Genomic DNA, 26751 nt, shown 5'->3' on the forward strand with positions numbered 1-26751 from the left:
GAGAAAAGCAACGTGATTAAACACTTCTAGTTTGAAGGATATTATCACAAAACCAAAGACATACTGTATTTCACCAAGATCGCTGATGATGGTCAATATGAAACTTTAAGAATGACACATATACATAGATCTGTGATAATGACTTACTCGTCTCATGTTTTGGTACGGCATGTTGAGTACATCTGCTACAGATTACCACCACGGAGCCACAGCATACACCGCATGACATACTGCACAGACCTTATATTGGACAATGCTAAACGGACCACACTGTAAACCACACTATAACGTTTTATGAAGCTCTGTTACTTTGCCATAAAGTACTCTTACTGTAGCAATTCAGCACTACAAACCCTGTACTTTTACATTGTACTCTGATAGCCTCTAGGATTGTATGTCAACCGCATTTAGATTCCTAAATAAATCAACATCTCAGATCCATTTTTATAAATCCGAAATGCAATACTGAACATTTGCAATCTCCCCTTCTCCCCCACGTGCTGTCTACCTCCTTCTCTCCATCCCCCTGTTTCTTCTCTAAGCTCCTCTTTCTCACTGGCCTCCTTCTAGAGTCCAGGTCTGGAAAGATCAATGTTAGAGCAGCAGCAGATGATTGACATTATCTTTCCTCTTGCTTCCTACGCAAGTCCAGCAAATGGCAAACCTTACACTAGCTAATAAATAGCCACAAGGTGTCTTTTTCTCTTTGTATTTGCAAGGTGAGCACCAGCCCCCATCCTATCGTTCCACCCCTTTTGCCACTAGTCTCCACTTTTTCTCTTGTCTCCTCTCACTTTCTCCCCAGAAAGTATTTAGTTCTCGCCAGTCCAGCGTCAGCAGCTCTAGTCTTCTCCAACAGACCACCAAAGAGCAAGCTAGTCCATGTAAGACAATCTGAAGCTCCAGCTCTTCTTCTGCAGCCAAAACAGTTCACAAACGAACCAGCTAACCAATCAATCAATCAAGGTAGCCAACCTAATGGACAGGGCACCCTGACATCACTTAACGGCGTCAATGTGCAACAGTGCAGCAATAGCATCCATTCCACTACACTAATCTCCACCTCCCTCCCCAGTCCTTTATCTTCTCTCTCTCACTCCACATGTCAAACTGTCTGTCAGTCAAGCTGACAGGATGCTTGATCCCACACGGGAATAGAAAGAGAGAGAGGGGGGGGATAAGAGGGATTATACAGTACAAATGGTGGGAGGAGTCAAATCTGCCTGCTTAACAACAGGAGCAGAGGGTGCAGACAGATGCATACAACCCCCCCTGCACCAGCACACACACACACACACACACACACCCCAGCCCCAGACATGAGTGAAAAAGATAAACATGAGTGGAGGGAGATTCAGAGAAAGAATGAAAGAAGGAGGTGGTGGGAGTGAGGAGACAGTAAGGGTTGTGCTGACAATTGCAGCTGCTGGGATATATGTGTGTGTGTGTGTGTGTGTGTGTGTGTGTGTGTGTGTGTGCATGTGCATTGATGTAAATGAATGGCTGAAAGACAGTTACAAGTGGTGGGTAAAGATGCAATTATCACACATACTCTGAAGTCTACACCACCTGACTCTATGAAACATTACAATACTACTGTACATGCTCATTTGTATACAGAGTCTTTAACCTTTGCACAAAATCTTTTAAGCTATGAGAGCTTGTGGTGGTAGATCTTAAGTCCTGAATTCAAAATCTTGCTTAGATAAAAGTACAGAAGTAACATCAACAAAATGTAGTTAAGTATAAAAAGGAAAAGTACTAATTATGTAGCAGAATGGTCATTGACAGAGTTATATTATTATATACATTACATTACTGGATAATTTGAATTGCTGCATAAACTGTGAGAAATATTAAATTGCCCAGGAACTAATTAGTTGAATGTATCACATGTTATAAAGTTATAATGTAATTTATAAATAAAAAGTTACTAGTGATTACAGCTTTCAAATAAATGTAGTGTAGTAAAAAGTAGAATATTTCCCACTTGAATGTAGTGGAGTAGAAGTATATAGTTGCAGAAAAGTACAAGTACCTAAAAACTGCAATGTATTACAGAACTTGAGTACTGAGTTAGATTCCACCACTGATTACAGAATGACACCGCAGATCCCAGATGGCACGCAGACTCTTTGCCCTTTAGAGTTTAGACATCATTTGATTGTTGTTTTATAATTGTAATGAATATCAAAGAAGAATAAAAAAAAGTCAACCAAAATATATTTGAAAGTAAAATTCTAAAAATGTCACATTAGGACCAATCAATACCACAAGGGGTCCCAGATAAATTTGAGGGGTCATACGATGATTAAAGATTGATGATTAACTTGTATCTAAATGTTTCTTTTTCTTATCAAATACTGGATACTTTCATCACCTTATGACTCTATACATCCTATAAAATAAAGCAACCTGAAGGAAAATCACTGCTCATGTTCACTCCATGCAATGGCCTGTGACGTGGGGTCACAAGCAGACACTTTATTTGAAGAGGGTGATAGAAATGCTTCACCTGACTGCAGTCATCTCAGCTGATGCTAATGTAACCTAAAATACCTTCATGGTGACTTTACCCAAGCAACTACCTGCCCTAAGGTTAACTTGTCTGTCACTAACAGTCCATTGCCTCGCCTAAACTTTACATGACTCATTCACCATTGTAACAACAGCACTGTACAAAGCACACCACTTATGTGTGTGTATGTATGTGTGTGTGTGTGTGTGTGTGTGTGTGTGTGTGTGTGTGTGGGTCATTCACAGAGCAAAAAATCCAGTATGATTCTATTGACACGCCATGTCAGACTGCACAGTTATGTAACATCAATATGAGTGTGTGTGGATGAGGTTGTGTTACATGGAAAGGCCAAAAGAACAAACGTGCAAACATAAACAAAGCCCTCACACGCCATCCATATCCAGACAGTTTGTTGTTACATAATTGTTGTTACACCAGCTGTGTTATCATGGCATTATGGCCTGGTTCAGTCCGGCACCACACAGCTTAGAAAGAGATCCAGACTATCTCTGGTTTGTCTCATCAGGCAACGAGAGAGACAAGTGCTTTCATCAGATTTCTCATGCTATGTAGGATGGTTCTCAAGATTTTTACGTCGGTGTGTGTGTATGTGTGTGTGTGTGTGTGTGTGTGTGTGTGTGTGTGTGTGTGTGTGTGTGTGTGTGTGTGTGTGTGTGCATGCTAGGTTCAGCTTCTACACCATCATCATAATAATCAAATTCGCAATTAGCAGATGAATTGGGATTGGATCAACAGAAATCAAGAATCTAAAAATATAAAAATGATGCACAGCAGCAGCTTGTTCAATAATCAATCAGTGCAATATGCCATATTATGCCCATAGAGATACATTTAGTGGACGTAGCATCTGTGACGTCACCCACTGGTTTGTAGACTGCCGTTTTGAAGCCTTGAGTTTGGTGATACGGTCGTCGCCATCTTGTTTCTTTTTTGGTAACCAGATGTGACAATTTTTGACAAGAGATTGGAGCTGGGGAGGATAACGCGGTTTTCATCCCATCTGAAGCGAGTCATCCAGCGGAGGTTTACCTGCTGGTAACACGGACCTCTGGCTACTGCCACCATTCCTCTGCATGTACGGCAGAACAGAAAATAAAATCCTCAAACATTCCCTCAAGTTACCAGCTAACGCTAGCGGTTGCTAGCTAGCTTGGTGATCATAACGCTGTATAAGGCATTTCTAGGCGACCAAAATGTCCCAATTAACTTTAATGAAGTTAAACACACAGTGAGTGGGTCAAAGTTCAAGATGACATAGGCGCCCGGATACCTCAGTTGGTAGAGCAGGCGCCTATATATAGAGGTTTACTCTTTGACACAGCGGGCCCGGGTTCGACTCCGACCTGCAGCCCTTTGCTGCATGTCATTCCCCCCTCTCTCTCCCCTTTCATTTCTTCAGCTGTCCTGTCAAGAAAGGCCTAAAAATGCCCCAAAAATAATAAAAAATAAAAAAATAAAAAAAGTTCAAGATGAAAACAAGTTCACGGCAGATTTAATGTACACAGTGCCATAGTTAGCATTGCTAAGCCTCAGTCATGATTGACAGGTCAGCATGTAGCCACGCCCCTAAAGCATCCCCTGCTTTATCGTCTATTTTAAAATAAATGGGACCAAAATTTAAAAAATGAACATCCTGCTGTAATGAAGATGACTTAAAACTAGCGATTGAGACCATAAACTCAATATGAGAATGTTTCCTGAGGTAATAAATCAAGTGAGAAGTAGGGTCATTTTCCCAAGGACTTTTATAGAAACGGACTTCTTTTTGCAACTGGGGGAGTCACCCCTGCTGTAAATTAGATTAGAATGCAGTTTTAAGGCACTTCTGCATTGACTGATTATGCCATGTACAAACTCATACATTCAGGAACATACAAACATACAAAGTCAAAACAGGAAAAGTTCTGAACCATATTGGGCAGAATGACGAGTGTTGCACAATTAAAAAAAAAAACCTGACTTAACAGTAAAAACTCTGCCACTTTAGATTTCATTCATATTGAGAGCCGAGGCCTGATGCACACATTCACATTCACACACACACACACACACACACACACACACACACACACACACACGTACCAAATAATAATAATAATAAATAATAATAATAATAATAATAATAATAATAATAATAATACTCCACTTCTAATATTACTGCCCACGCTGTCTTCCTAATGAAACTCTATTTGACTAATGAGCTAATGAGGTGGAGCGCGACTCTAATCAAATCAGAACAGCGATGCTAATCACGCTGAACAGACTATCACTACCTGCTATCGCTGATCTCTGTGCCCAGAGCAAATGTACAGCACAATAACTACCCAACCAACAGCTAATAACATAATAATAATAATGCTGGATTATTATCCTAGCTCACTATAGCACCGTTTATACAATACACACTTCCTGTCCTGTTATTTTGTGAGTTATTTCAATCTCTCATTTAACAACAACTTACCAAACCAACAACAACAACAATCTGCTTGGTCTGTTATTTTTCTACATTTTTCAGATTTACTTTTAGCAACCCTGGAAAAAGTGAGAGTCACAGTCCTGCACACATTATGGTTATACAATGCAATTTGGCAGACAGCTCAGAGTGCAGGTTTGTGTTAACAAAGCAGTTAATACGTAAAAAAGTAATAGTGATACAAGTAATAAGTACACTAAGGGTTTGCCTACAGCAGCCAGTGTACTACTGTATGTAGACGTCTCATCACATGGTGATGATGTGTGTTGATGGATACTGTTCTTCCCTGCTCTCTTTGTCCCGTCATTCCTTTAGCGTCTAATATATCTTGACAAGTATTGATTCCAGAAGTAGCCTACTTTGAACATTAATGGAATATGCAATCAATTTGGCTACATAACTTGTGTGACATTTCTCGATAATGTTATTCTTTCCACTTCTTTTGTAATTTAAGTCATTGTCAGATGTTATGATAGTACAGGACAAATTGTTGAAGAAAAACAAATTACTGCAAGTCTGCAGTGATTTACCGTTGTTCCATTATTGTTTATAAGGCAACATAGTTTGACTGAATTTGTTGAGGCATCACCTTTAATGAATGACAAAGGTGTATAAGCAAAATGCTTTGGTTTTAAAATATACGTATTTTGTGCTGCTAACAGTGTGCAGTGTACGCTTTTAAAGTTTTAGTCCAATTACATGACTTATTACCGCAACATGAGTTCTGTAACATTGTGGAATCTCCTTTAGTATCAGAGGTGGATGGGAAATAATTTGCCAAATGCATACATGTTGTCCTCTGCTCAGATCAGTGGCTTAACACTATTTACTGGACCCATCAGTCTACTTTCCACCCATCAAACCTCCCTACCTGCACATGGGCCTGTATTTGTGGAAAGTGGTGTATGAGCGGCACGTGTGGGGGCGTTGCCATTGAGTGTGCGGTCCAGATATATGTGTCATTGGGCCACGGCCTGCCTCCAGCCTTGCCCTTGGCTTTGCTCTTTGTGGGACTCTTCTTCACACTGTCCCTCAGGTTGGGAAACTTTCCTCTGGAGCCCCTGGTGGCCAGGTTGGTTGGCAGTGTGTTCCACCCATATCCGCCCATCCCTGAATACAGGGGTAGCTGTGGCTGAAAAGGGTGGATGGACAGCGACTGAGAAGCGTGAGGAAGAGGATGAGCGCAGTGGTGGTGGTGGTGTTGGTACTGCTGGAACAACGAGTGGTGACTAGGTGAATGGAGCTGCATCTGCTGCTGTTGCTGGTGGTAGACTTGATGCGTCGACTGTGAAGAAAGCAGGTGACTTGGCGAGGCCGGTGGATGGTAGTGATGCTGGTTTGGAGAATGATGCTGCAGCTGCTGATGACTCGGTGAAAGGTGAAGCTGGTGGTGGCTTGGCGAGTGCAGTAGATGATTTGGCGATTGTGGAGCTAGGTTGTAAGTTGGCGATGGCGGAGCTAGCTGATGACTTGGAGACGGTGGTGCTATGTGATAGTAGCTGGGAGAGGGAGAGGGAAGCAGAAATTTTGGTGAATGGCAGCCATGTTTCGGCGAATGGGGATGCTGATTTGGTGAGTGCAGCGGTAAAGGTTGCAGCTGGTGATTTGGCATCTGTATTTGCAGTAAATTCTGGTTATGCTTCGAGTTAGAGTGGCTCTTCCCTGATTTGGCCTTCCCCTTGCCAGATTTGCCCTTAGTGGAGCCACTGCTGGGCTTCTTGGGGCTACAACAGAACTCATGGCTGTGGAAATAAGTGGTCATAGCTACAGATATATATAAAAAAGTCACAAAGAGATCTTTATCTTTCTGTGTCACTCTCACCACATCATCTTCTTTACAGATATGACAAAAGGGAGTAGCTCCTCAAAACCCCTTGTGTCTGAATAATGTAGGTCATGCCTCTCCAGAACAACCAATCCTCCTCTGTGTCCAGTACAAAGTTGATATTCCTGCTGTTCCTTTCTCTCTCTGCTGTATATATGTACCTAAGATCACTGGTATATCAGAAAACTAAAATACTCCTTTGTAGGCATTGTTTCCATTTCTACTCCTTTATGGATTAGAGCATCAGTTACTCCTGAAAAGCAAAGCATCCTCCTTTCGTGGAATATTTATCACTCCTCTACTCAGCTTTCTCCCCTTATGAGAACATTGAGCCTCTTACCATCCCTCAGGGTTTCAGGGTCAGTAGTAAAATAAAAGGTGCGGCCCCAAAAAGAAGCAAAAAGACAATTTGGACAAGTTGAGCCTCCTTTCAGTCCATTTTTTTCTCAGGATGCCACGCTTTCATATGCTCCGATGGAAGATTTGTCTTTCTCATTCCATAATTTTGCTCCACGTCAATTGGCAGTCACTCAGGGGAACTCATGTTATCCTCCAATGTTGTTGTGAACTCCGAGTTTGTATCTGAAGTGTTGGTAGCTCTGTAGACGATGCAGTTCGATTCATATATTCCAAAAAAAAGTAGACAGTAAAACAGTAGTTCACAAAGAATAGATTCCTATGTTTGATTTCCTTTCGCTTTAAGATTTGTATTTATTCTTTCCATCCAGAAGGAATAAAGGTTAGAAAGAGTTTCTTTGTTGTCCTTCTTTTATCTTCCTGTTATCATGATTTGATATCAGGACACATCTCTTTCTCAGCCTCTCTCATATTTCTATGCTGCCTCCCTCTCTCAGGGTCTACTCTCTCTCTCTCTCTCTCTCTCTCTCTCTCTCTCTCTCTCTCTCTCCCCCCCTCTCCAACTCTCCCCCTCTCTCTCTTTCCTGGACTAGCCAATTAGGGGCTTCCCTGGACTCCTGCACATGACAGCAGCTAGGCATGACTAATCGATAGGCGACCAGGGACAGTGATACAGCGCTCAGAGCTCAGTCAGTGTGTGTGTGTGTGTGTGTGTGTGTGTGTGTGTGTGTGTGTGTGTGTGTGTGTGTGTGTGTGTGTGTGTGTGTGTGTGTGTGTGTCTGTACATGAACGCAGCGCTGTGATTGGTGGAGGGCAGTCCCTTCCATCAACCTTTGTCTTGTTCTTTTAAAGCATCACAAGGCAGGCTGGGTCAGCTGGAATAGTGTGTATGAAATGCCTGCTGTGTGTTTGTGTTTGTGTGTGTCTCTCTTTGCGCTGGCCTACTTCCTTGTGAAAATGTGTCTTTCTTTTAGTGCGTGTGTCTCCAAGTTTAATCTTTGTTGGAGTGGAACAGGCTATCCTCCAGGTATAGTGTAAGTCTCAGGATGATTGGGTAAAATACAAAGTCAGTTCATCCAAGTCTATTCAGGTGCAAAGCTACAGTTTAGTAAACAGTGACCGGACAGTACAGTCTCTCTTCTTTTGGTCAAGGATCAGAACTATTGTATGGTACTAGTTACTATGGAAACTCAATGTTGTTTAAATACCAACCAAATTTTATCGAGTGCCTTTGTACAGAAACTGTAAAGTATGGAAATTTTGCACCAAATTCATTGATCAATTATGTCCTGATTTCAATAATAATTTGGTTGATTTTATATTATATTGCAGTTTGATTCGAGACAAACACTTGTTTCACTCTTGAGAGTGTATTACTCATTCCCCACTAATAGCAGGGTACCAACCTAGAGTGATGCCCAGCTCCTCCTAGCCCTGAACAAAAATACTGAACCCTAAATTGCTTCCAAAGGCCAGGCAAGCCCGTTTCACTACTTGAGTGTGTTTGTATGTGTGAAAATGCATTGTGGGGCACTTGTTCCTGCTTAGGTAGAAAAGGCTATACAAGTGTCAATTTATTATTTTAATCATTTTGTATTTAGTAACTTTGGAATAATTAAAAATACATTTTATTTTTAGAAATTCTTCTCAAATGCGATCATACTTGAAAGACATTTTATGTTTTGTATCGAAACTCTTGTATAGGTACTGAAAGAAATACTCAGGCCTTTGGTGAAAAGAAATGAATTGATTTGTGACATTATTGTTTTTGAAATGCTCCAAACACAGACCAATCCATTGGTAAAGCAGCCTTTTAAGTATTTGTACATTTATATAGTTCCACGGAAATGACCAAAATCCTCAATATTCATTTTACAGTGATGTGCAGAATGGTCACTGTCTTTAATATGAATTTAAGCTTCTGGCCTTTTACAGCTGGCTAACGCTGATATTTAAGAAAGACAGGAGCTGCCATTGGTTTGTACATAGAGCTGGATACCCCCCACACACACACACACACACACAGTTATCTGCTATAAGGGAAGCCGCTATAATGTCAGCAAACATACTGTATGCCACAATTTCCCCTAAACCAACCCGATAAGGGACAAAGGCAGAAAGACAGACAGACAGATGAGGGGCATTAAAAAGCAGCACCCATGTGGAGAACACAAATACATGAAAAGAGGGTGAGGGCGGTTGAGAGAAAGGCTGCTATAGCTGCCCAGTGTGTATGTGTGTTCCCTGTGTAAAGTGCTGCTCGCGCTGCAGGCTAACTGCTCAGTCAGGAGAGGATGAGCAAGGAGAATAGGCTGTTAGCATCACAGTGCTAGATGAAGCCCACACTAATATAATGCTGGAGGGCGAGGTAGGAAGGGTTGTGGTGAGGAATAGTTGAAGACAAGACATGAAACAAAGATAGTGGATGGGGGGTGTGCTTGCTAGCCACTATATCCATACCAAAGGACTGACAAACTTGAAACATTACATTAATATTGTTATGCATGAAACATCTGAGTCAGCGTGCCTACACCATTAAGCTCTACTTTCTACCCCCGCTCCCTTTTGACACGGCTCTTAGAAGTATTATATAGGAACACATCAAATTAGTCCATAAAGCGTGACATCATCAAACATCCTCATTTATTGAGCGTCAAATCTTTTTACTCCACTTAATTATTGTAATGGATATTAATTAGTCTAGTGAACACGCACATTTATTACTCGTTGCAGGTCAGTCTGACTCAGAGTGAGAGTAGCTGCTGAATACAGAAAAAATGTAAAGGAGTGCTATCCCCCACCAAAACACACACCACTGGTCTCATGCTGTTGCCTATATGTGTCTTTGTTTAATAGCAAGTGTTATCAAGTGTAAAAATCCATCTACGATTACATTTCAGTCAATGCAATCCCACTACTCTAACCTCTGGTCCAGTGTTCAATCCTCTGATCACTTGCTCCCTGTTTTGATTTTTCTCCAACGAAATTATCATTACTCCTTATCTCTAAACTCCCTCTAAGCTGATCTGTGACTATTCCAAGCAGAATTTTTGAGAATTAAGTGTTCAATAGGGAAAGCAGACATGTAACAGGAAACAACATCTTGGCCAGGGGCTCTTGTGATTTGCTAAAAAAAATTTTTAGAATTACAATTCCACTATCTGCAGCGAGACAAGATTGTGATACTAAAAGTCACCAACAGGGGACCTCAGACTCCACAGACAGATGGAGCACTGATGGGAGACACACAGATATGATGATGCTTTTCTGCAGCATTGTTCTCTCGTCATTACTGAGTTATTTCTTTCAGCTGTCTGATATTATCAGCACTGATTGACAGCATGTGTGATATCGCACAAAGATACAGCAGAACTGCATCTCACATCAACAGCAGACTCCTAGAAGAGATTAGGTGTAGGAAACATGCACATAGGGGAAAGGGGTTACATCCAGTTATACACACAATCATGCCACAAAATTATGCAATATATCATAATACTTTAATCAATTTTGAAGCTGTTCTTAGTATAATTTTGCTTATTTGCTTATATACCACTGATGACAAAGTACTTCACTAACTTCTGGATCATACAGTATTTTTCAAATCTCCACTCCATGATGTTAGTTTAGGTACACTGATGTTAGAGGAAAACTGGATATCACTGCAAATACTGTGTATAATATGCCAGTGTAATTGTACAGGCTAGTCCAATCCCTAAAAATAATAACTAAATAACTCCAAGTATTTAGAAATACTACTGGTTTTAAATCTGGTTTTACTGTTCCTGACTGAACTGGATTAAAAGCCATACTAAAATAGAAACAGAATGACTGCATAATTGAAAAGAATATGAAAACAATGCATCTTAACAAAGCAGAGGTGTGGTCTCCATGGATCAGTGGGTGAGCAAACAAGTGAGGTTTCAACTGGAGATCTTAGTTATCATATATCACACCAGCAGCCACACACAACAGGGCAGAATAAATTGGTATTCATTTACAGCATGTGTCATGAGAGCAGGGAGTTGTTCTGGGACTGGAGTCTTGCTCCTGGCCCCATGACTAATCAAAGTCCAGAGGATCCTCAACTTTCTTCACCACGAATACTCGCCATATCTAACTTGTTTTCTGCAAAAGGCTACTACTTTTTTATATGACGGTGTGCAAGGTAATTTGATTCAAACATTTAAAAGTGCCCTGTGGAGTTTTCTTGTAAACAAATAAAATGTATGTATAAATTCAGTGATCTCACCAAAATGCAAATGTGTAATAGATTCCTTCTTCATACATTTGCAAAGCTCATTTTTTTAACATTGTTTGCGTCCTGATGTGCATGCATGAGATGTCAACAGGGACCCACTTATAAAAAAAACCCTGCTCCATAGCACTAGAGGTCCAAAACTCCACAGAATACCCTTAATGGAGCAATACATTGTATGTGTTGATTTGTCATGAAAGTACAGTAATTCTTAAAGTGTCCATACAGGTCCGTCACTAAAACAATGTGGATAAACACACTTTTCCCACAATGTATCAATAGAGGGTTATGGGATGCTCTTGTTTTTTTGCATCCAAGGGTTAACTATATGCTGTCTGTCCAACTACATAAGGTTTGCTTCTCACGCACCCGAGAATACCACTGTCCCACAACCTGTGCAGCAGAATTGGCCGTAAAGTAGTATGATTTTTGCCTACTACGTGGAAAACCTAATTTTGATTCCCACTTACTGCACAAGTCTTGTTTTACTTCCATAAAAGAGCAGAATAAAAAAATATCTGTTGAGTGAAGTTCTTGCCGTCTGTGTGGGCAAACAAAGAGTGTTTTTTACTGCCTGTTATATAACAAAACCCAAGAATCCTGCACATTGTTGATCACTTGTACTCGCTCTATTAACAACATCAGCCAAAATTCCTGATCAATTATTTTACTTTCTTTGGTAAAGATTTTTCAATCTTTTTTGGTTTGCAAGAAGTTTATCTGAGGGCCCATTTTAAGAAGAAAAAAAAAACATATGCGATTGTCCTTGTACGTTATAACATTATGTATTATGGTTCTTTGCCAAAACACATGATGAATATATGTTTAAAACAAAGAATAGATCTATGTTTGCTTTAATAGTCAATGAACTGCAACCCCTAATTAAATGCTGTAATATGATCTGAGAGTTAGTAGTGGGGTCAACAGGGGGAGTCTTCTATGCTCTAGAGCAGACTTCAGATGATCCTCGCCCTCTCACACTGATCAGGAAGTGATCCCACTGGTGTGGCTGTTGGGTAAGATCACTTCCTCAGTTCAGGACACTCGGTTCAAAAGTAACTGAGTGGCTCATTCACTGTGGAGTTCAGACTACAATACTCTCTCTTTTCTACAGTATCTGTGTCACCCTCTGTCTCTCTTTGTTTCTGGTGAAACCCTAGCTCTTGGCTAGACTGGCTGTGCCTCACTCCAACTGCGAGCCAAAGAATCAAGAGTGAAGTAATGTCTTCTCTGTAAGCGTATTCTCTGTTTGCCACTCTGTCTCTCTCTCTATCTAGGTGTCTACAGTGCCTGCCACACATTAAAGAATATGGAACCAGCAAATGTTTGGCATTTTAGTTTGAAAAATGGCTGAGATATTTGTCAACATGGTTGACAGATTGTTTCAACTCTAAATGACTCAACTGCAAACAAGGACATTTATTCCACCACAAATAAAAACTGTCCAAGCAAGTCCAGGCAACTGTGGCAAAGTCAAGTAAGAAGTTATTGTATCTAAATCAATCTATCTTTTAGTCAAAACTCCAGCGACCAGAGCTTTGTTTACCAAGACATGGTGGTTGTTCTAGATAAGCCTTATCTTAGGCAGGTCCCCTCCTCCTTGAACCTCTGGCGGTGCTAACATTCACCTGTGTCACAGGATGCCAGAGAATAAATGTAATTGCATTAAACTTTAATTTTTAATCAAGAAACACACTGACTGGCCCACAACGAGGCACAACAATTACAGGTCAAGAGGGATAGCATCACTTACATGGGGCAAAGTTGGCTATTGTCTTGTATACTCTGTGTAACAATTGCTTCTCCAATTAAAATATGTCTTATACAGTAATGAGCCTGTCACTTACTGCAACACATCCATGTGTGACTGCATGACAAAAGTACTAATATTACTCTGCCTGGTAATAACACACAAGCAGACAATGTTTCTGTAAGAAACCTGACTCTCTAAAGCATCAATATGTCAATGCTTTTAATTTTTATTTTCATTTTTATCCAGTTATGAAGTTTTCATGTGGCAGTGATTAAGCCTTCAGTTGTGTCAAACCATTCAATACTAATTACAGGAAGATAGATGGAGCTGTCATTATGTTGTGTTCAGCCTCATTAGATAGTGGTCATATTAAGTGATTGCTCATGGTCAGCTGATCTGTGTTGATTATATCAGCTGAGACAGAGAACATGCTGGAGGTAGGAGACTGATGGAGAGAGAGAGTTAGTGTGTGTGTGTGTGTGTGTGTGTGTGTGTGTGTACGCGCGCGTGCGTGTGTGCATGCGTGCGTGGAGGGAGAGAGCTGATATGCAAGCTTCATCCCACACACAGGAGGTGATGCAACACCTCACACTCTCAAGCACCACAAATCTAATGCACTACTCACAGCTAACAGTATCGTGTGTGTGTGTGTGTGTGTGTGTGTGTGTGTGTGTGTAGATTTTAAGTTTACACACACTCATCTACACTTTTTCTTTCTCCTCTCTCTCTCTCTCTCTCTCTCACACACACACACACACACACACACACACACACACACACACACACACACACACACACACGCCACACTCCGCTTGGTGATCAGCATAGCAGCATCACCATGACAACAGCTGACGCTGCCTGCAGTGCTGTCAGCATCAGAGAAGTAGTTCATTGGTTACCATGGGTGATGGTGGTGTAGGTTGTAAACATTTGCATAAGCCCTGCCCACTGATGACATCACCTCCAGACTGTTAGGATTTATTGAAAAGCACCTCCTGTTCTCTAACTCAAATTTGGAAAATGACTGATTCATTTAATAGAAAATAAACAATATGATGGATTTGTGATACAACTTCTAAACTGCAGCCCACAACATATAAGTTCACATGTATCAGCTGATATGACTCAACCAAAGTGGGCAGTACACGTCAGTCTTGAAGGTTTTAAAGAAGCCAGAACACTTTAATGTTTCCAAGTCATTGGTTTTAACCTTCAAGCTGCTCCAGTATTTATTCCCATATCATGTGAGTGCAGCACAGGCATGGAAGAACACAACTTGTACAACTTGTAATTTCTCCAGTGGGGATCAAGAAAAAGTATAAATTCATATTTAATTAAATTAACATAGCATAGATTCTGTCCAGTTCTGTGGTAAATTAATACCACACCTTTCATTCATTCCTTTGATTCTTTTTGTAAAATAAAAGTATGGCCTTCCTTTCCCCTCACTCCTTCACTGAAGCACTGCTCAATCCCTATGCTGGCAATGATGTATAGTTTCTGAGTGTGCAAAAAAGACTGCAGGAGGTGAAACTTTGCAGTTATGGTACGAAGATTCACAAAAATAGAACTCTTACTTTGGTCTATTACATACTGCCCACTCAGTAACAGATGATCTATTAAAAACAATGTGGCAGTTGTGATTCAATTTCATAATGCACATGTACTTGGGTGCAGTATCCCACTCAGGACAAAGGCACCTAAATATGACCTTTACTGCCGGTCACACTCACACCACTGGAGCATAGATCTAAAGGAAGACGTGCACTTTGGTATCCCATGAGGCACAGAGAGAGTGGAAAGTGTCCTTGGGCAGCAGATGGATAATGAGCCACTCTCTAGAGGAGAGTGCTATGTGTTTGGGAGAGTAGTTTGAACTCTACTAAACACACACTTCAGTATGAGTTAAGAGTGTAATGACACATTTGTGTCTCAATATATACAGTATAAATGACATTTCCATACCTCATTCTAGCAATTATTGTTTTTGTTACTCACTGTTTTACACATTTAGCTTGTGATAATAATACCGAAAGGTCCATTGATACATGCAGGTGAACTGTATCGGCTCCATCCAAACCTTCCAATGTATTTAATATCTTTAAAGCGCCCATATTATGCTCATTTTCAGGTTCATAATTGTATTTTGAGGTTGTACCAGAATAGGTTTACATGGTTTAATTTTCAAAAAACACCATATTGTTTGTTGTACTGCACATTGCTGCAGCTCCTCTTTTCACCCTGTGTGTTCAGGTCTCTATTTTAGTTACAGAGTGAGACATCTCACTTCTGTTCCATCTTTGTTGGGATTTGCACATGCGCAGTAGCTAGGTAAGGATAACATCAGTCAGTATAAGGCAGGATTAGCCGGGAGACTTCTTCTAAATGAGGGCGCACTTCCAACTTTGCGTGGAATACCAGCAGAACAGGGACATGTAAGTAGTTCTTCTGTAGATTATGGTGAACTCGTGTGTGTTGTAGCAGTGTTTTGCCATTGAGAACGAGGGGGCATGCTAGCGGTTAGCCCCCTCCTTTCGGCTAGTGATGTAGAAAACCCTGCAGATTTTGAACAGCTCACCCGGAGACTGAAGGCAGGACACATTCAGAAACCGTATCTCACTCAAAACAGCATGGATGTTTTTGTTTCCAAGTTTGAATGTGTGTGGAAGCACCACAGACACAAAATAAAACAAACCCAAATCCCAGAAAAAGTGATTTTTTTCATAATATGGGCACTTTAACACTTCTCTTAACCTTTCCTTTGCTTATTGGGAACATGTGACAAACTGCACACAATAGTGAAGTGGTTAAGCCAAGGAGAAAATGGACAGCAAATCATAAAACACAACGGCAAATAGGAAAACACGACAGCAAATAGGCAAATAGGAAAACACAACAGCAAATAGGCAAATAGGAAAACACGACAGCAAATAGGAAAACACGACAGCAAATAGGAAAACACAACAGCAAATAGGAAAACACGACAGCAAATGGCAAAACACGACAGCAAATGGGAAAACACGACAGCAAATGGGAAAACACGACAGCAAATATGAAAACACGCTAGCAAATGGTAAAACACGACAGCAAATGGGAAAACACGACAGCAAATAGGAAAACACGACAGCAAATAGGAAAACACGACAGCAAATGGCAAAACACGACAGTAAATGGGAAAACACGACAGCAAATAGGAAAACACGACAGAAAATATGAAAACACGACAGCAAATATGAAAACACTTCAACAAATCATAAAACACAACGGCATTAACTTCTACCGGAAAAGGTAGGGCCTATCTAGCAGAGGACCTGCTGATTGGTCAGTCTGTCTGTTAAAAGTAGGCGCTTTTCCGTGTTTTTCACCTCTCCTTCCTGTTAAAAGAAGTCGGTAGAAGTTAATGCTTTCATATTTGCTGTTGTGTTTTCATATTTGCTGTCGTGTTTTCCTATTTGCTGTTGTGTTTTCCTATTTGCTGTCGTGTTTTTCTATTTGCTGTCGTGTTTTCATATTTGCTGTCATGTTTTCACATTTGCTGTTGTGTTTTCATATTTGCCGTTTTGTTTTATGATTTGTTGAAGTGTTTTCCTATTTGCTGTCGTGTTTTCCTATTTGCTGTCATGTTTTCCTATTTGCCGTTTTGTTTTCCTATTTGCCGTTGTATTTTATGATTTGTTGAAATGTTTTCCTATTTGCCGTTGTGTTTTATGATTTGTTGAAATGTTTTTCTATTTTCTATTGTGTTTTATGATTTGTTGAAATGTTTTCCTATTTGCCGTTGTGTTTTATGATTTGCTGTTGCGTTTTTCTATTTGCTGTTGTGATTTGCACTTCAGGGCCACCGTACAAAGTGATACCAGTCTCACTTACTTACTGCCTCTGTTGTTGACACTAATACTATTGACGTCATAACTAATCCTGCTAAATTAATTAACTGACAGTATGTATTGTATATACTGTAGTATGAGTCTGCTGAGTTGATTTGTGCTCTTTATGTTGATGGATACATTATTATCTAAGCAGGTAATGTACAAAATATATTCACTTTGAGCTAATAAGCTATCAGATTTCTCTCACAGTCCTAATCAATCACAAATTCTCTCCTTCGATGTCTTATTCTCTCTTATCCATCTATCCCTCCATCTCTCTAGCTCCATCCATCCCTCTCCACCCCCATTTCCTGTGACCACTAAACACCTCTTTAAGGCTTTTAAAGCTCTTTCTGAAGGGCCAGGATGACTTTATACCTCTGCTGTACCACTCATCAATTATACAGAGACAGGGCTCTGGGAGAGGGGGCCACTGTTTGTGTCCACGACAAAAAAAAATGGAAAAGAGTTGGGTCAACTCTTCATCTTTGATCATTGAGAGTGAAAAACTCTCTAACAGGAGATAATCAAGCAAAGTTAACAGTATCACTATCGAAAGACAACCTAAAGTCAACGCTACCAAAACAGACAGATTAACTGGTGGGATAATAGCACAAGGCATCAAACTATTACGGTCAGCAAGGAAGAGATTTTGCAATGAAGTGCTTTCCGGTGAGATGAAGCACCATGTCTAGACCCTAACATGTTCCAGACCTCTAAATGTCACATCGTTTTACTCTACACGGCTTTTGTCAGAGGGACTGAATAATATGATTAAAGAGTAATGGATGTCTGTGTGTGTGTGTGTGTGTGTGTGTGTGTGTGTGTGTGTGTGTGTGTGTGTGTGTGTGTGTGTGTGTGTGTGTGTGTGTGTGTGCAGGTGAACAATGCACAATTCCCCAGTGTTTAGTTGGGGCAGTGGTGGCCTAAAGGTTAGAGAAGCGAGCTTAGGATGAATCTGGGTGGGGAAAGTGAAAAGCAGTGCTTGCCCCTTCCTCATTTCCCCCACTGAGGAGCCCTTAAGCAAGGCCCTTAACCCCAACTGCTCAAGCGGAGCTGCTAAGTGGCCAATGGATCAGACTGTGGTTGTACTGGACAGCTTCCAGGTGTGAATGAGTAACTGTGAGTGTGGCCAGAGCGTCGCTCTCAGTGAGTTTCCCTGATTAAATAAAGCTAAATTAAATAAAAAGTTTAACCATAAAAATCTAATCTGGCCATGACCCAAAATGCATAATGGCATATTTTTGATTAGTCTTATAAGGCCAAATCAGCAGATCTAAACCACAGTTAAAAAAAAAAAGTCTCTCTCTCCTGCATCAACAGGGCCAGCAGCTGTGTGTGTGTGTGTGTGTGTGTGTGTGTGTGTGTGTGTGTGTGTGTGTGTGTGTGTGTGTGTGTGTGTGTGTGTGGTATAATGGCCTATCAGTCATGCAGTAAGTGCCTTAGACAGGAAAATGGCAACACCTTGGGAAAACACTGGCCAATATGATTACTGCAAGAGGGGGGGCGATCTTTTTTCCATGCACTGTGCTGTAAATCTGCAAACAACTGTAAAAGTGCTGCAGGGTTCAACATTGTGCGTGGCGCCCCGTCCATTCAGGAGTTTAGATCAATAATGCAGGTTTGGATACAATAGAAACTTTACTGCATTTGTCATCTGCAGAACGAAAAGTATTTAATCATTTGTGTGCAACAGTAGAAAATATCATATTATCATGCATTTCTATCATTCAGAAAAATAGGTAGCCATGACATTAAATGCTTTTCCATCCACCTGTTTTTATGAGCATTTTGAATCTTTTTTTACACTTGGATGAGGTAGAAAAATGTATCAATAAAAGTATGCAACAAAGTGTGACGGATTCAGTCTTAGTGAAATCAATCATGACGAAGCATGGGACTTAAACGTCCACTGAAGATTTCGCTCCACTGAAGAGACAAAACATTGTCTCATGTCAAAACATCAGTTATGTGTGGACTTAAGTTGCTTGAATTAATGCATGAAACAAACATAAATGCAATATTTCCATCCTGTTTCCACATCGTCGTCATTCATTTAAGTTTGACTGGTGCTCTTTAAATTAATCTCCTAAGTGCCCTTTTCTTCTGCAATGGTTTAATGGCACCCGACTGGAGAATTGGAAGCCCCTCAACTCCTCATAATCCACATTTTCTTTTGACGACTTTCTGAAAATTCAGTTCAAGTTTGCGCTACATTTGGATGGAAGGTTGAGTCATGTATGACCACGTAATGCTTACTTTTTAAAAGTAGGATGACAAAATATTCTCACAAACAGATCTGTGACTGCCAAAAAGTCTGTGAATAAAATATATGCTCTAATACTGAATTACTACTCTGTACTTATCTATCTATAACTATGATTTTGTAATTCAGGACTCAAAGATTGTAATTAAGTGTTTTTAATGTTTCTATGTTGGGGCGGGACTCAATAATGTCCAATCAGCTCACAGCAGCAGTTTCCTAATGGGCTGAGATTTCAGGCTAGCTTCTCCTCAGAAGTCCAGAGCGCCAGAGATAGCATCCTAAATATAAGCATCTAATATTAATATCAAGGCCCCAATTTTTCTTCCAAGTGCAGATGGTTTGCATTTAAACAGCACATAAAAAAGTGAAAAAGGCAGAACGTGATGACATGAAACACACCTACATGAAATGATTTTTGTGTCTCTGTGCACAAAAATTGAGCAATTGTGATGATGTTTGATGAAAAGGTTATTTGTATTAAAGAATTTAAACGGATAAAAAGTATTCTATCTATATATATTATTGCAGTTATGGAAGTGGAAAGGAGAGCTATCGTGCACATCTTGAAACTGTTTACTGCAGACCGTATGAAGACATTTGTTTTACGAGTTCTGTCTCTGTCCTGTGTGTTTGATACATAAACACTAGCCTACATCCCTATTGCATTGGTGTAAATATTATACCTAATTAATCTAATTTAACAACCCAGGTAGATATAAACACTCTGCTTTTAATAAAGCTTGGTGTATCATTATTATAGCATCATATTTGAAATTGTGCCATAATTGTACATCAGCATGTCAAAGGTCAGTATAATGCTGATGTAATGGACCGCTAGCTGGATTTATACTTGACACAAAGGGTTAATGGCACTCCCACCGTAGATAGCTACAGCATAGGTTTTGAGTTATATTTCCAGCATATTTAACCCATTGATACCAGCACTGCAGCACAAGATAGATGTATTGTTCATAATCAGGGCATATTGTGTATTACTTATATTCCCCACAGTAATTAAAAACAAAAAATTCCCTAATTTACTTTTTGAAATAGAAAGACGATGGGCTTCTCATGTACTTACAGAACTGTAGTTACATCAAGGTAACTTCCATTTCGCCTTGTCTGATTGCTGTGCAATCGCTGTGCAGTTTATAGAACGATAGCAGCTAGAAGAACATGTTCTTGCTAGGTGTGCGTGTTACTGAAAAGGAGAAGATTACTGAGACTTTCTTCAACTTCTTTAATGTTGTCTTCACTATTAATGTTCTCAAAATTTTTTGTAGGAATAGCCCAAACTGACCAATCACAATTCTTACTGTCTCACTACATAATATCTCTATAGAGGCCGTGGCTGTAGTTCCATTTTTGAGGCGGTGCATATCAGCTGTGGCGTAGCTACTTCTACTTCTATGGGGTCTGTAGCTCTCATCAGGTCAGCCACACATCGTCCCTTTCCATGGTAATGATTTTCATTTCAATGTGGACTCAGTGCCACTGGACTACTCAGCTAAATGATAGCTTTGCCATGGCAACACACCAGCTCTCTGGGTCTCATACACTATGCCAGTGCTCATTTCCATGACAACATTATCAAAAATCTCAACCACCAACAGAGAGCTGCTTCAACTTCAATTGTTTTGGTTAAGAAACCAAAACTAGAGAATGTTTGCTGATGTAATGGCCAGCCCCATGTACGCGTACGCATGCGCGCACGCACGCGCACACACACACACACACACACACACACACACAATGAAACAAAAACCCAGATTAAGTTTCATGCTTCCCACCCTGATCCCCTACCACTCCTCAAGAATAAAGCGCGCACACACACACACACACACACACACACACACACACACACACACACACAGAGGGTGTGACGTGTGTGTTACCTGGCTAGCATTGATACAGTCGGTGAAGGCACTCCTCCTGGAGAAGAACGTAAGGAGCTGCTGCCAGCGAGAGGAGGAGGTGGAGGGGGAGGAGGAGGCAGGAGAGGAGGTGGAAGGGGAGGAGGTGTGGGGAGGTGCCAGCTCCTCCGAGGAGCCCCGCTTGGGCCCCAGCCTCGCTTTGACTCCTAGCCCCGCCCCTTGACCCCCTGACCCCCCGCCCACCCTCGCACTGCGGGGGTACTGGGTGTTGTTGCCAAAAATATAGTTCATCGTCTCTGCTGTCTGCTCTTCCCTTAGACACACAGGATAGAGTTCATGTTGTAGCCTCTTCTCCCCCACTGCTTCATCTCTAATTTCTCTCGTCTGTTGCTTCGCTTTCACTTTACTTCTCTCAAGTTCTTAAGATGTTGCTGTCAAATATACAAGTCCAGCACTTCCTTCTTTTCTGTCACCAGTTTCTGCTGAAGATTATGTTCCTATTTTCATCTTCTCAATTTTCTCTTTCTTTTCCCTTTCCTCTTCTTCAGCTCCCTCAGGAGTGAGAGAGATGCTGGCAGATGGAGAGATAAGGAGGAGGAGAAGGAGGAGGAGGAGGAGGAGGAGGAGGAGGAGGAGGAGGAGCTGGAGGAGGAGCTGCAAGAGGAGGTAGAAAGTGCAGGGCAGGTAGACAGAGTCCTCTTAGAGTTGGAGCATCAGTCGGTCTGTCAGGGTCTTTGTACATACACTCGTCAATCATCCGCCCATCTGTCTTTGTTGTCCATCCATTTGTCCATCATTCCATCTTCTCTCTAGCCAGGAGAAATGTCCAACATCCACATCTCTGGTAGTCCAAAATCTTCTCTCTTCAACTCCTTCCTTTCCTCTCTTCAGAGAGAAGACAGAGTGAGGGGGAGCGTGGGCCAGGCAACGACAGGATATGAGGATTGATTATTTAAGGGGGTTTACTCTTGCTCTCTGTCTTTCTCCACCCCACCTCTTCCTCCCTCCCTCCTCCTCCTCTCTAGTCCAAGGAGATGACCAGTCAATCTCCCCTCTGTCACTGTGTGTAGAAGGAAGAAGGGGGAGGGAGGGACGGCTGGCTGGATGGATGGACAAAAGGAGGGAGGAAGGATGCAGGCGAGGAGGAGAGCATCTGAAGTAGGAGGATGGTTGAAAGAATCACCCTGCAACTCTTCTTTTTCTCCTCCCCTCCCTCCTACATCTGTGATGTCGCTCCAAGTTTCACTCTCTTCTTGTCTCGCTCACTCAGTACATTATTTATTCTCTCTTTCCCTCTCTTTTTTATACCTACCTACCTCTCTCTCTCTCTCTCTCTCTCTCTCTCCCTCTGTCTGTCTTTCTGCAAATTGTCTTTTCCAGTCTTTTATTGGAGCTGCAACCTGACGCCCCTCTCTCTCTCACTGTCAGATATCATTACTGATACAAGCCACGCCCCTACATTCCAGCCAGCCAATGACATAACAGAACACCCCCCCACACACACACACACACACACACTCCCCCCGCTCCAAATACACACAGCCTTAAACATGCATGCACACAGAAATATGCAATGATGCCTGTTGCAGGTTGAAGAGGAGACGAGGTCGAAAACAGGAGTTTACAGAAGTAGAAATTGAATGCTAGCAGTGACTAGACAGATAATGAGATAAGTGTGTGTGTGTGTGTGTGTGTGTGTGTGTGTGTGTGTGTGTGTGTGTGTGTGTGCGGGAGAGAGATCTTCTCCTGAGGCTGTTTCCGGACACTGCAGCACCCAGCTCTCCCACACACTCTCACTCACTCACTCACACACACACACACACACACACACACACAAAAACATATACATGCACACTCACATACACAGGAAAACACGCAGATGTACGAATAGAGCACGACTCCAGAAAGGAAAACAACAGGCTGTTGCCGGGCACCGACTGAGACAAAAGAACCTTCGGAGGTGTACAGCTAGCCTACACAGCTAACTTAGCCTCCCTGAGGATTAGCCACAGGTGGAGCAGGACCCCTGTCACAGCTTCTTCGTGTGTTTCCATGGGAACTGTATCTATGGCAACAGCTTTCCAAGTCCTGAAATACACCTTGTTCTGGCTGACTAATGCGTTGTTTGCTAAGATCTGAATAGATGTCACTAAAATTTCTTATGCTTTTTTTTTATTAACTTTATATAAAGAAACCTGTCTCATGTGTGACAGGGAAATAGAGGGTGTCAGAGTTATTTCAGAGAAGTGTCCCCCTAATCTGTCTTGAATCGCCTATGCAAGAGGCTTCTGTGACTAACACTTAACAATTCGAATATAAAATAGCTACATACTGGCAAAGTTACTGCAAGACTACAAAGGCTACAGATTTTAACAGTCCTAATTTGTAAAGTTGCTACTAAAATATTATTTTAACTGTATGTACATGTCACGAGAAAGCCACTGAGCAACCTGGAAAGCTTGGCTCATGTCGCGCCAACCAACAAAAAAAGTGACAGCCCAGGAATTACTATAGCCAGTTAAGATTTTATGGCATCAATTAAATACACGTTATTTATTTATAAAGAGCTACACCCCAATAAGATAAAGTGGCAGTATGAAGGCTATGTCTGTGATTCCAGCCGTTCAACAATTCGCACATTTTCATCAATTTCTTTGAAACACCTAAAACACAAAACACATATGCAAGGTGAAACAAGACTAAGCCACTAAAGCCACTTTAGCAGCTTTGTGAGGCTGTAGCCTACTTAGACATAGCAGCGCTATGAGTTAAATGCTAACTGGACCGACGGGCCGAGCCGGGTTCGGACAGATATTTTGAAATGATGTTTGGGTTTGGGTCGAGCTTGGTCACATCAGCGCGATAAGGCAACTTTTTAAATTTAAAAAAGCTTGTTATGTAGGTGTGCGCCTGTGTTAACGTGCGCTTGTTACCCCGTGTGCGCTGATGCGCTCATCTGTTGACATTTCCGAATGCCTTCCTACAGTTGCTCAAAGTGGTGATAGGATGATTATATAGGCTATTTCACACTGTTCCTTAAGGTCTCTTAATAGGGTATGTAACATTGGTTGGGCTGAAAATTGCCCGAGTGCTATTTTATGGGCCCTTAACTACCCTGTGAATATGGCCCTAGAGCTTTTCTTCCAAATATGGTATGCTCATGAATATTTAGATGAGCTGCGCTGACTGGTTTGAGCGAACCACATACACATACATTGTAGACGAGACAGCAGTTCTCATATTTCAGACACTGCAAAGTTATACATTGTTTGTCTGCTATTTCGTTATTAAATTTACTTCTGAGACTTTTTTATGCGAGAAATCAACTATATAAAGCTCAAATATGGGCCGTTTTACGAAAATGTATGGCTAATTGCAAATTTGGTAAGACGTGTCGGACTTCAGGAGCTCCACACAGTCTGACAAGAAAGCCTGGGCTCCATACCCAGGACAAAGTCACCGTTTCTGGGTTACTGGACTACCAGGGCTCGGGGCTCCGCGGAGCTGGCCGGCTGCCGGCATAACTATAGTATATTTACAGTTTGAATTTTGTCACAGCATGTATATCACAGCTACCCTAAGGCCTTACAAAGCTTAGCTAACACTTTCGTCTGATTTCAATTTAATGCATTTTTGTGAATTTCAGAGGTCCAGGAGGAGGCTAGCTAGCTCTCATTGATAGAGCTCCATCCAGCTCACCGCGGGCTCTATCAATGAGACTCGCGGACAAGAGGCGTTTATTTCCCCGATCGTTTGTTTAAATAACTCAACACACATATCCATTATAAGATTAACTGGAACCTGTGGTAAGAGATTACGGGTAAGAAGCTCGCACACACCGGCCATTTAGCAGGAAGAGGGGAGGCAAGCGAGCTGAAGGCCCTGGAGCTCTGTCAGGGCAGCGGCGTTTGGGAGTCCAGTAACCCAGAAACGGTGACTTTGCGCGGGTATGGAGCACCGTGGGCTGCCAGCTGTGACGGAGCGCCATCTAGCTCACAGCAGGCCGGGGTCTGGAGGGCAGGCCGGGCGGCAAGGCCGCACCGGCCGCTGAACAGAGATTTTAACTGTTACGGGCTCGGGTCGGGCTTGGACATAAATATCTTAATGCCTGTCGGGCTCCGGCAGGGTTCGGTTACTGCTCTGTCGGACGCGGTCCGGGCTCGGACAGAAAAATGCGGCCTAATCCGCACTCTATTCCTTGTTAACAAAGTCTATCTAAACCAACACACGTGCAGTGTGATAACTATATGGTTGCAGAACACAGCATTAAAGCAACCTAAGTTTCTGGCCCACATCAGTAAGGATGGAGCAAGACATTGATCATGTTGCCCGCAGTGTGAACGCACAGTAAGAATCTATCATCGGAGCTAGCATAAATTACAACAGGAATCATATCATTATCTGCCAGTCACCCTCTGACACCACCCTAGTGTCTGCAGCTAGCCACCATGACAAAAAATATAACACATTGACATGTCAGTTGACACAGCACAATTTAGTGACACGCTGGCTATATCACAACTAACCCTGCCCTCCTGTGCCTCTCTCTTTCACTTTTTCCTTTTTTCTCTCTCTCTCTCTCTCTCTCCAGTCAAATGTCAGCCAGTGAATGCTGGCTCTATTAATATTTCAGGACCAATTAAATAAAAGCACACATCATGCATGTTTAATGTCCGACTGCTGAGTAGCCAATGTTGCCCTTCCATCCTCTACAGGTAAGTTGGGCTAGTGATAGATAGCTTAGCATACAAATGCTGTGTTCACTTTTTTAAACAAATTATTTGCTCCTTCTCCTCCTGCCCTGGCTGTGGTCCCACAACACATTGACCCACATATTTTGAAAACCAGCTCAGCAGGCACCAGACAGTCTGACCCTGTAACCCGGTAACAATGCTGTTACATGTTTGGCCACAATACGGATTTAAGGCTTGATCCCTACTGACTTTAGCAGGGACTGTACTTTTATTACTTTACAAGGAGTAAGATATGTAGAAGTATTAACATATTTGGTAAACATGGACTTTTCAGTGGCCAACCAAAAACAAAACCTAATTTGGCCTCTGTTGCCCTGTCACATTGAGTTAGCTCACCTTTAACTTTAACATGTCTCTCAATATAACTGTAATAAATATCAGCGTTGTCAACAGCTATATAGGGACGCTGGTGCAGCTGGAAGCACTGTAAACCAGACGCCATGCAGATCTATACTGCGGTCTATGCCAGTGGTTCCTAACCATTCTGGCTCTGCCCCAGCCCTTCCATTAGATCCCTTTCATATTCTGGTAAGCACCATTTTGAAAAGCTATGTCAAGCTTCCCTGGGAATTACTGGACATATAGAGGAATAAACATAAAGCACTGCAGAGCAAGCAAGGCACCATCTCAATCCCAATAAGCCAAGTCAAATATTTAGCCTCTCAGATAGTGTTTGGGGGTGGGCTGGGTGTATTTCTTAGCTGTGCAGCACACGCTATTCTTTGCACAATATTTTTTATAATGACAAATGATCAAATTACTTTGTGTGATGTGAAAAGGGTC

The 26751-nt window shown here is 41.6% G+C and overlaps 1 protein-coding gene across 3 annotated transcripts in view; it reads right to left on the reverse strand.

Annotated features, from left to right (window-relative positions):
• The window catches only part of dlg1a (discs large MAGUK scaffold protein 1a), a 123576-nt gene that overhangs the window by 54808 nt on the left and 42017 nt on the right, over nt 1-26751 (reverse strand). The gene's annotated exons all lie outside the window — the stretch shown is intronic.

This window comes from Sander vitreus, chromosome 9, assembly GCF_031162955.1.
Source record: "Sander vitreus isolate 19-12246 chromosome 9, sanVit1, whole genome shotgun sequence".
In the NCBI taxonomy this organism is placed as follows: Eukaryota; Metazoa; Chordata; class Actinopteri; order Perciformes; family Percidae; genus Sander; species Sander vitreus.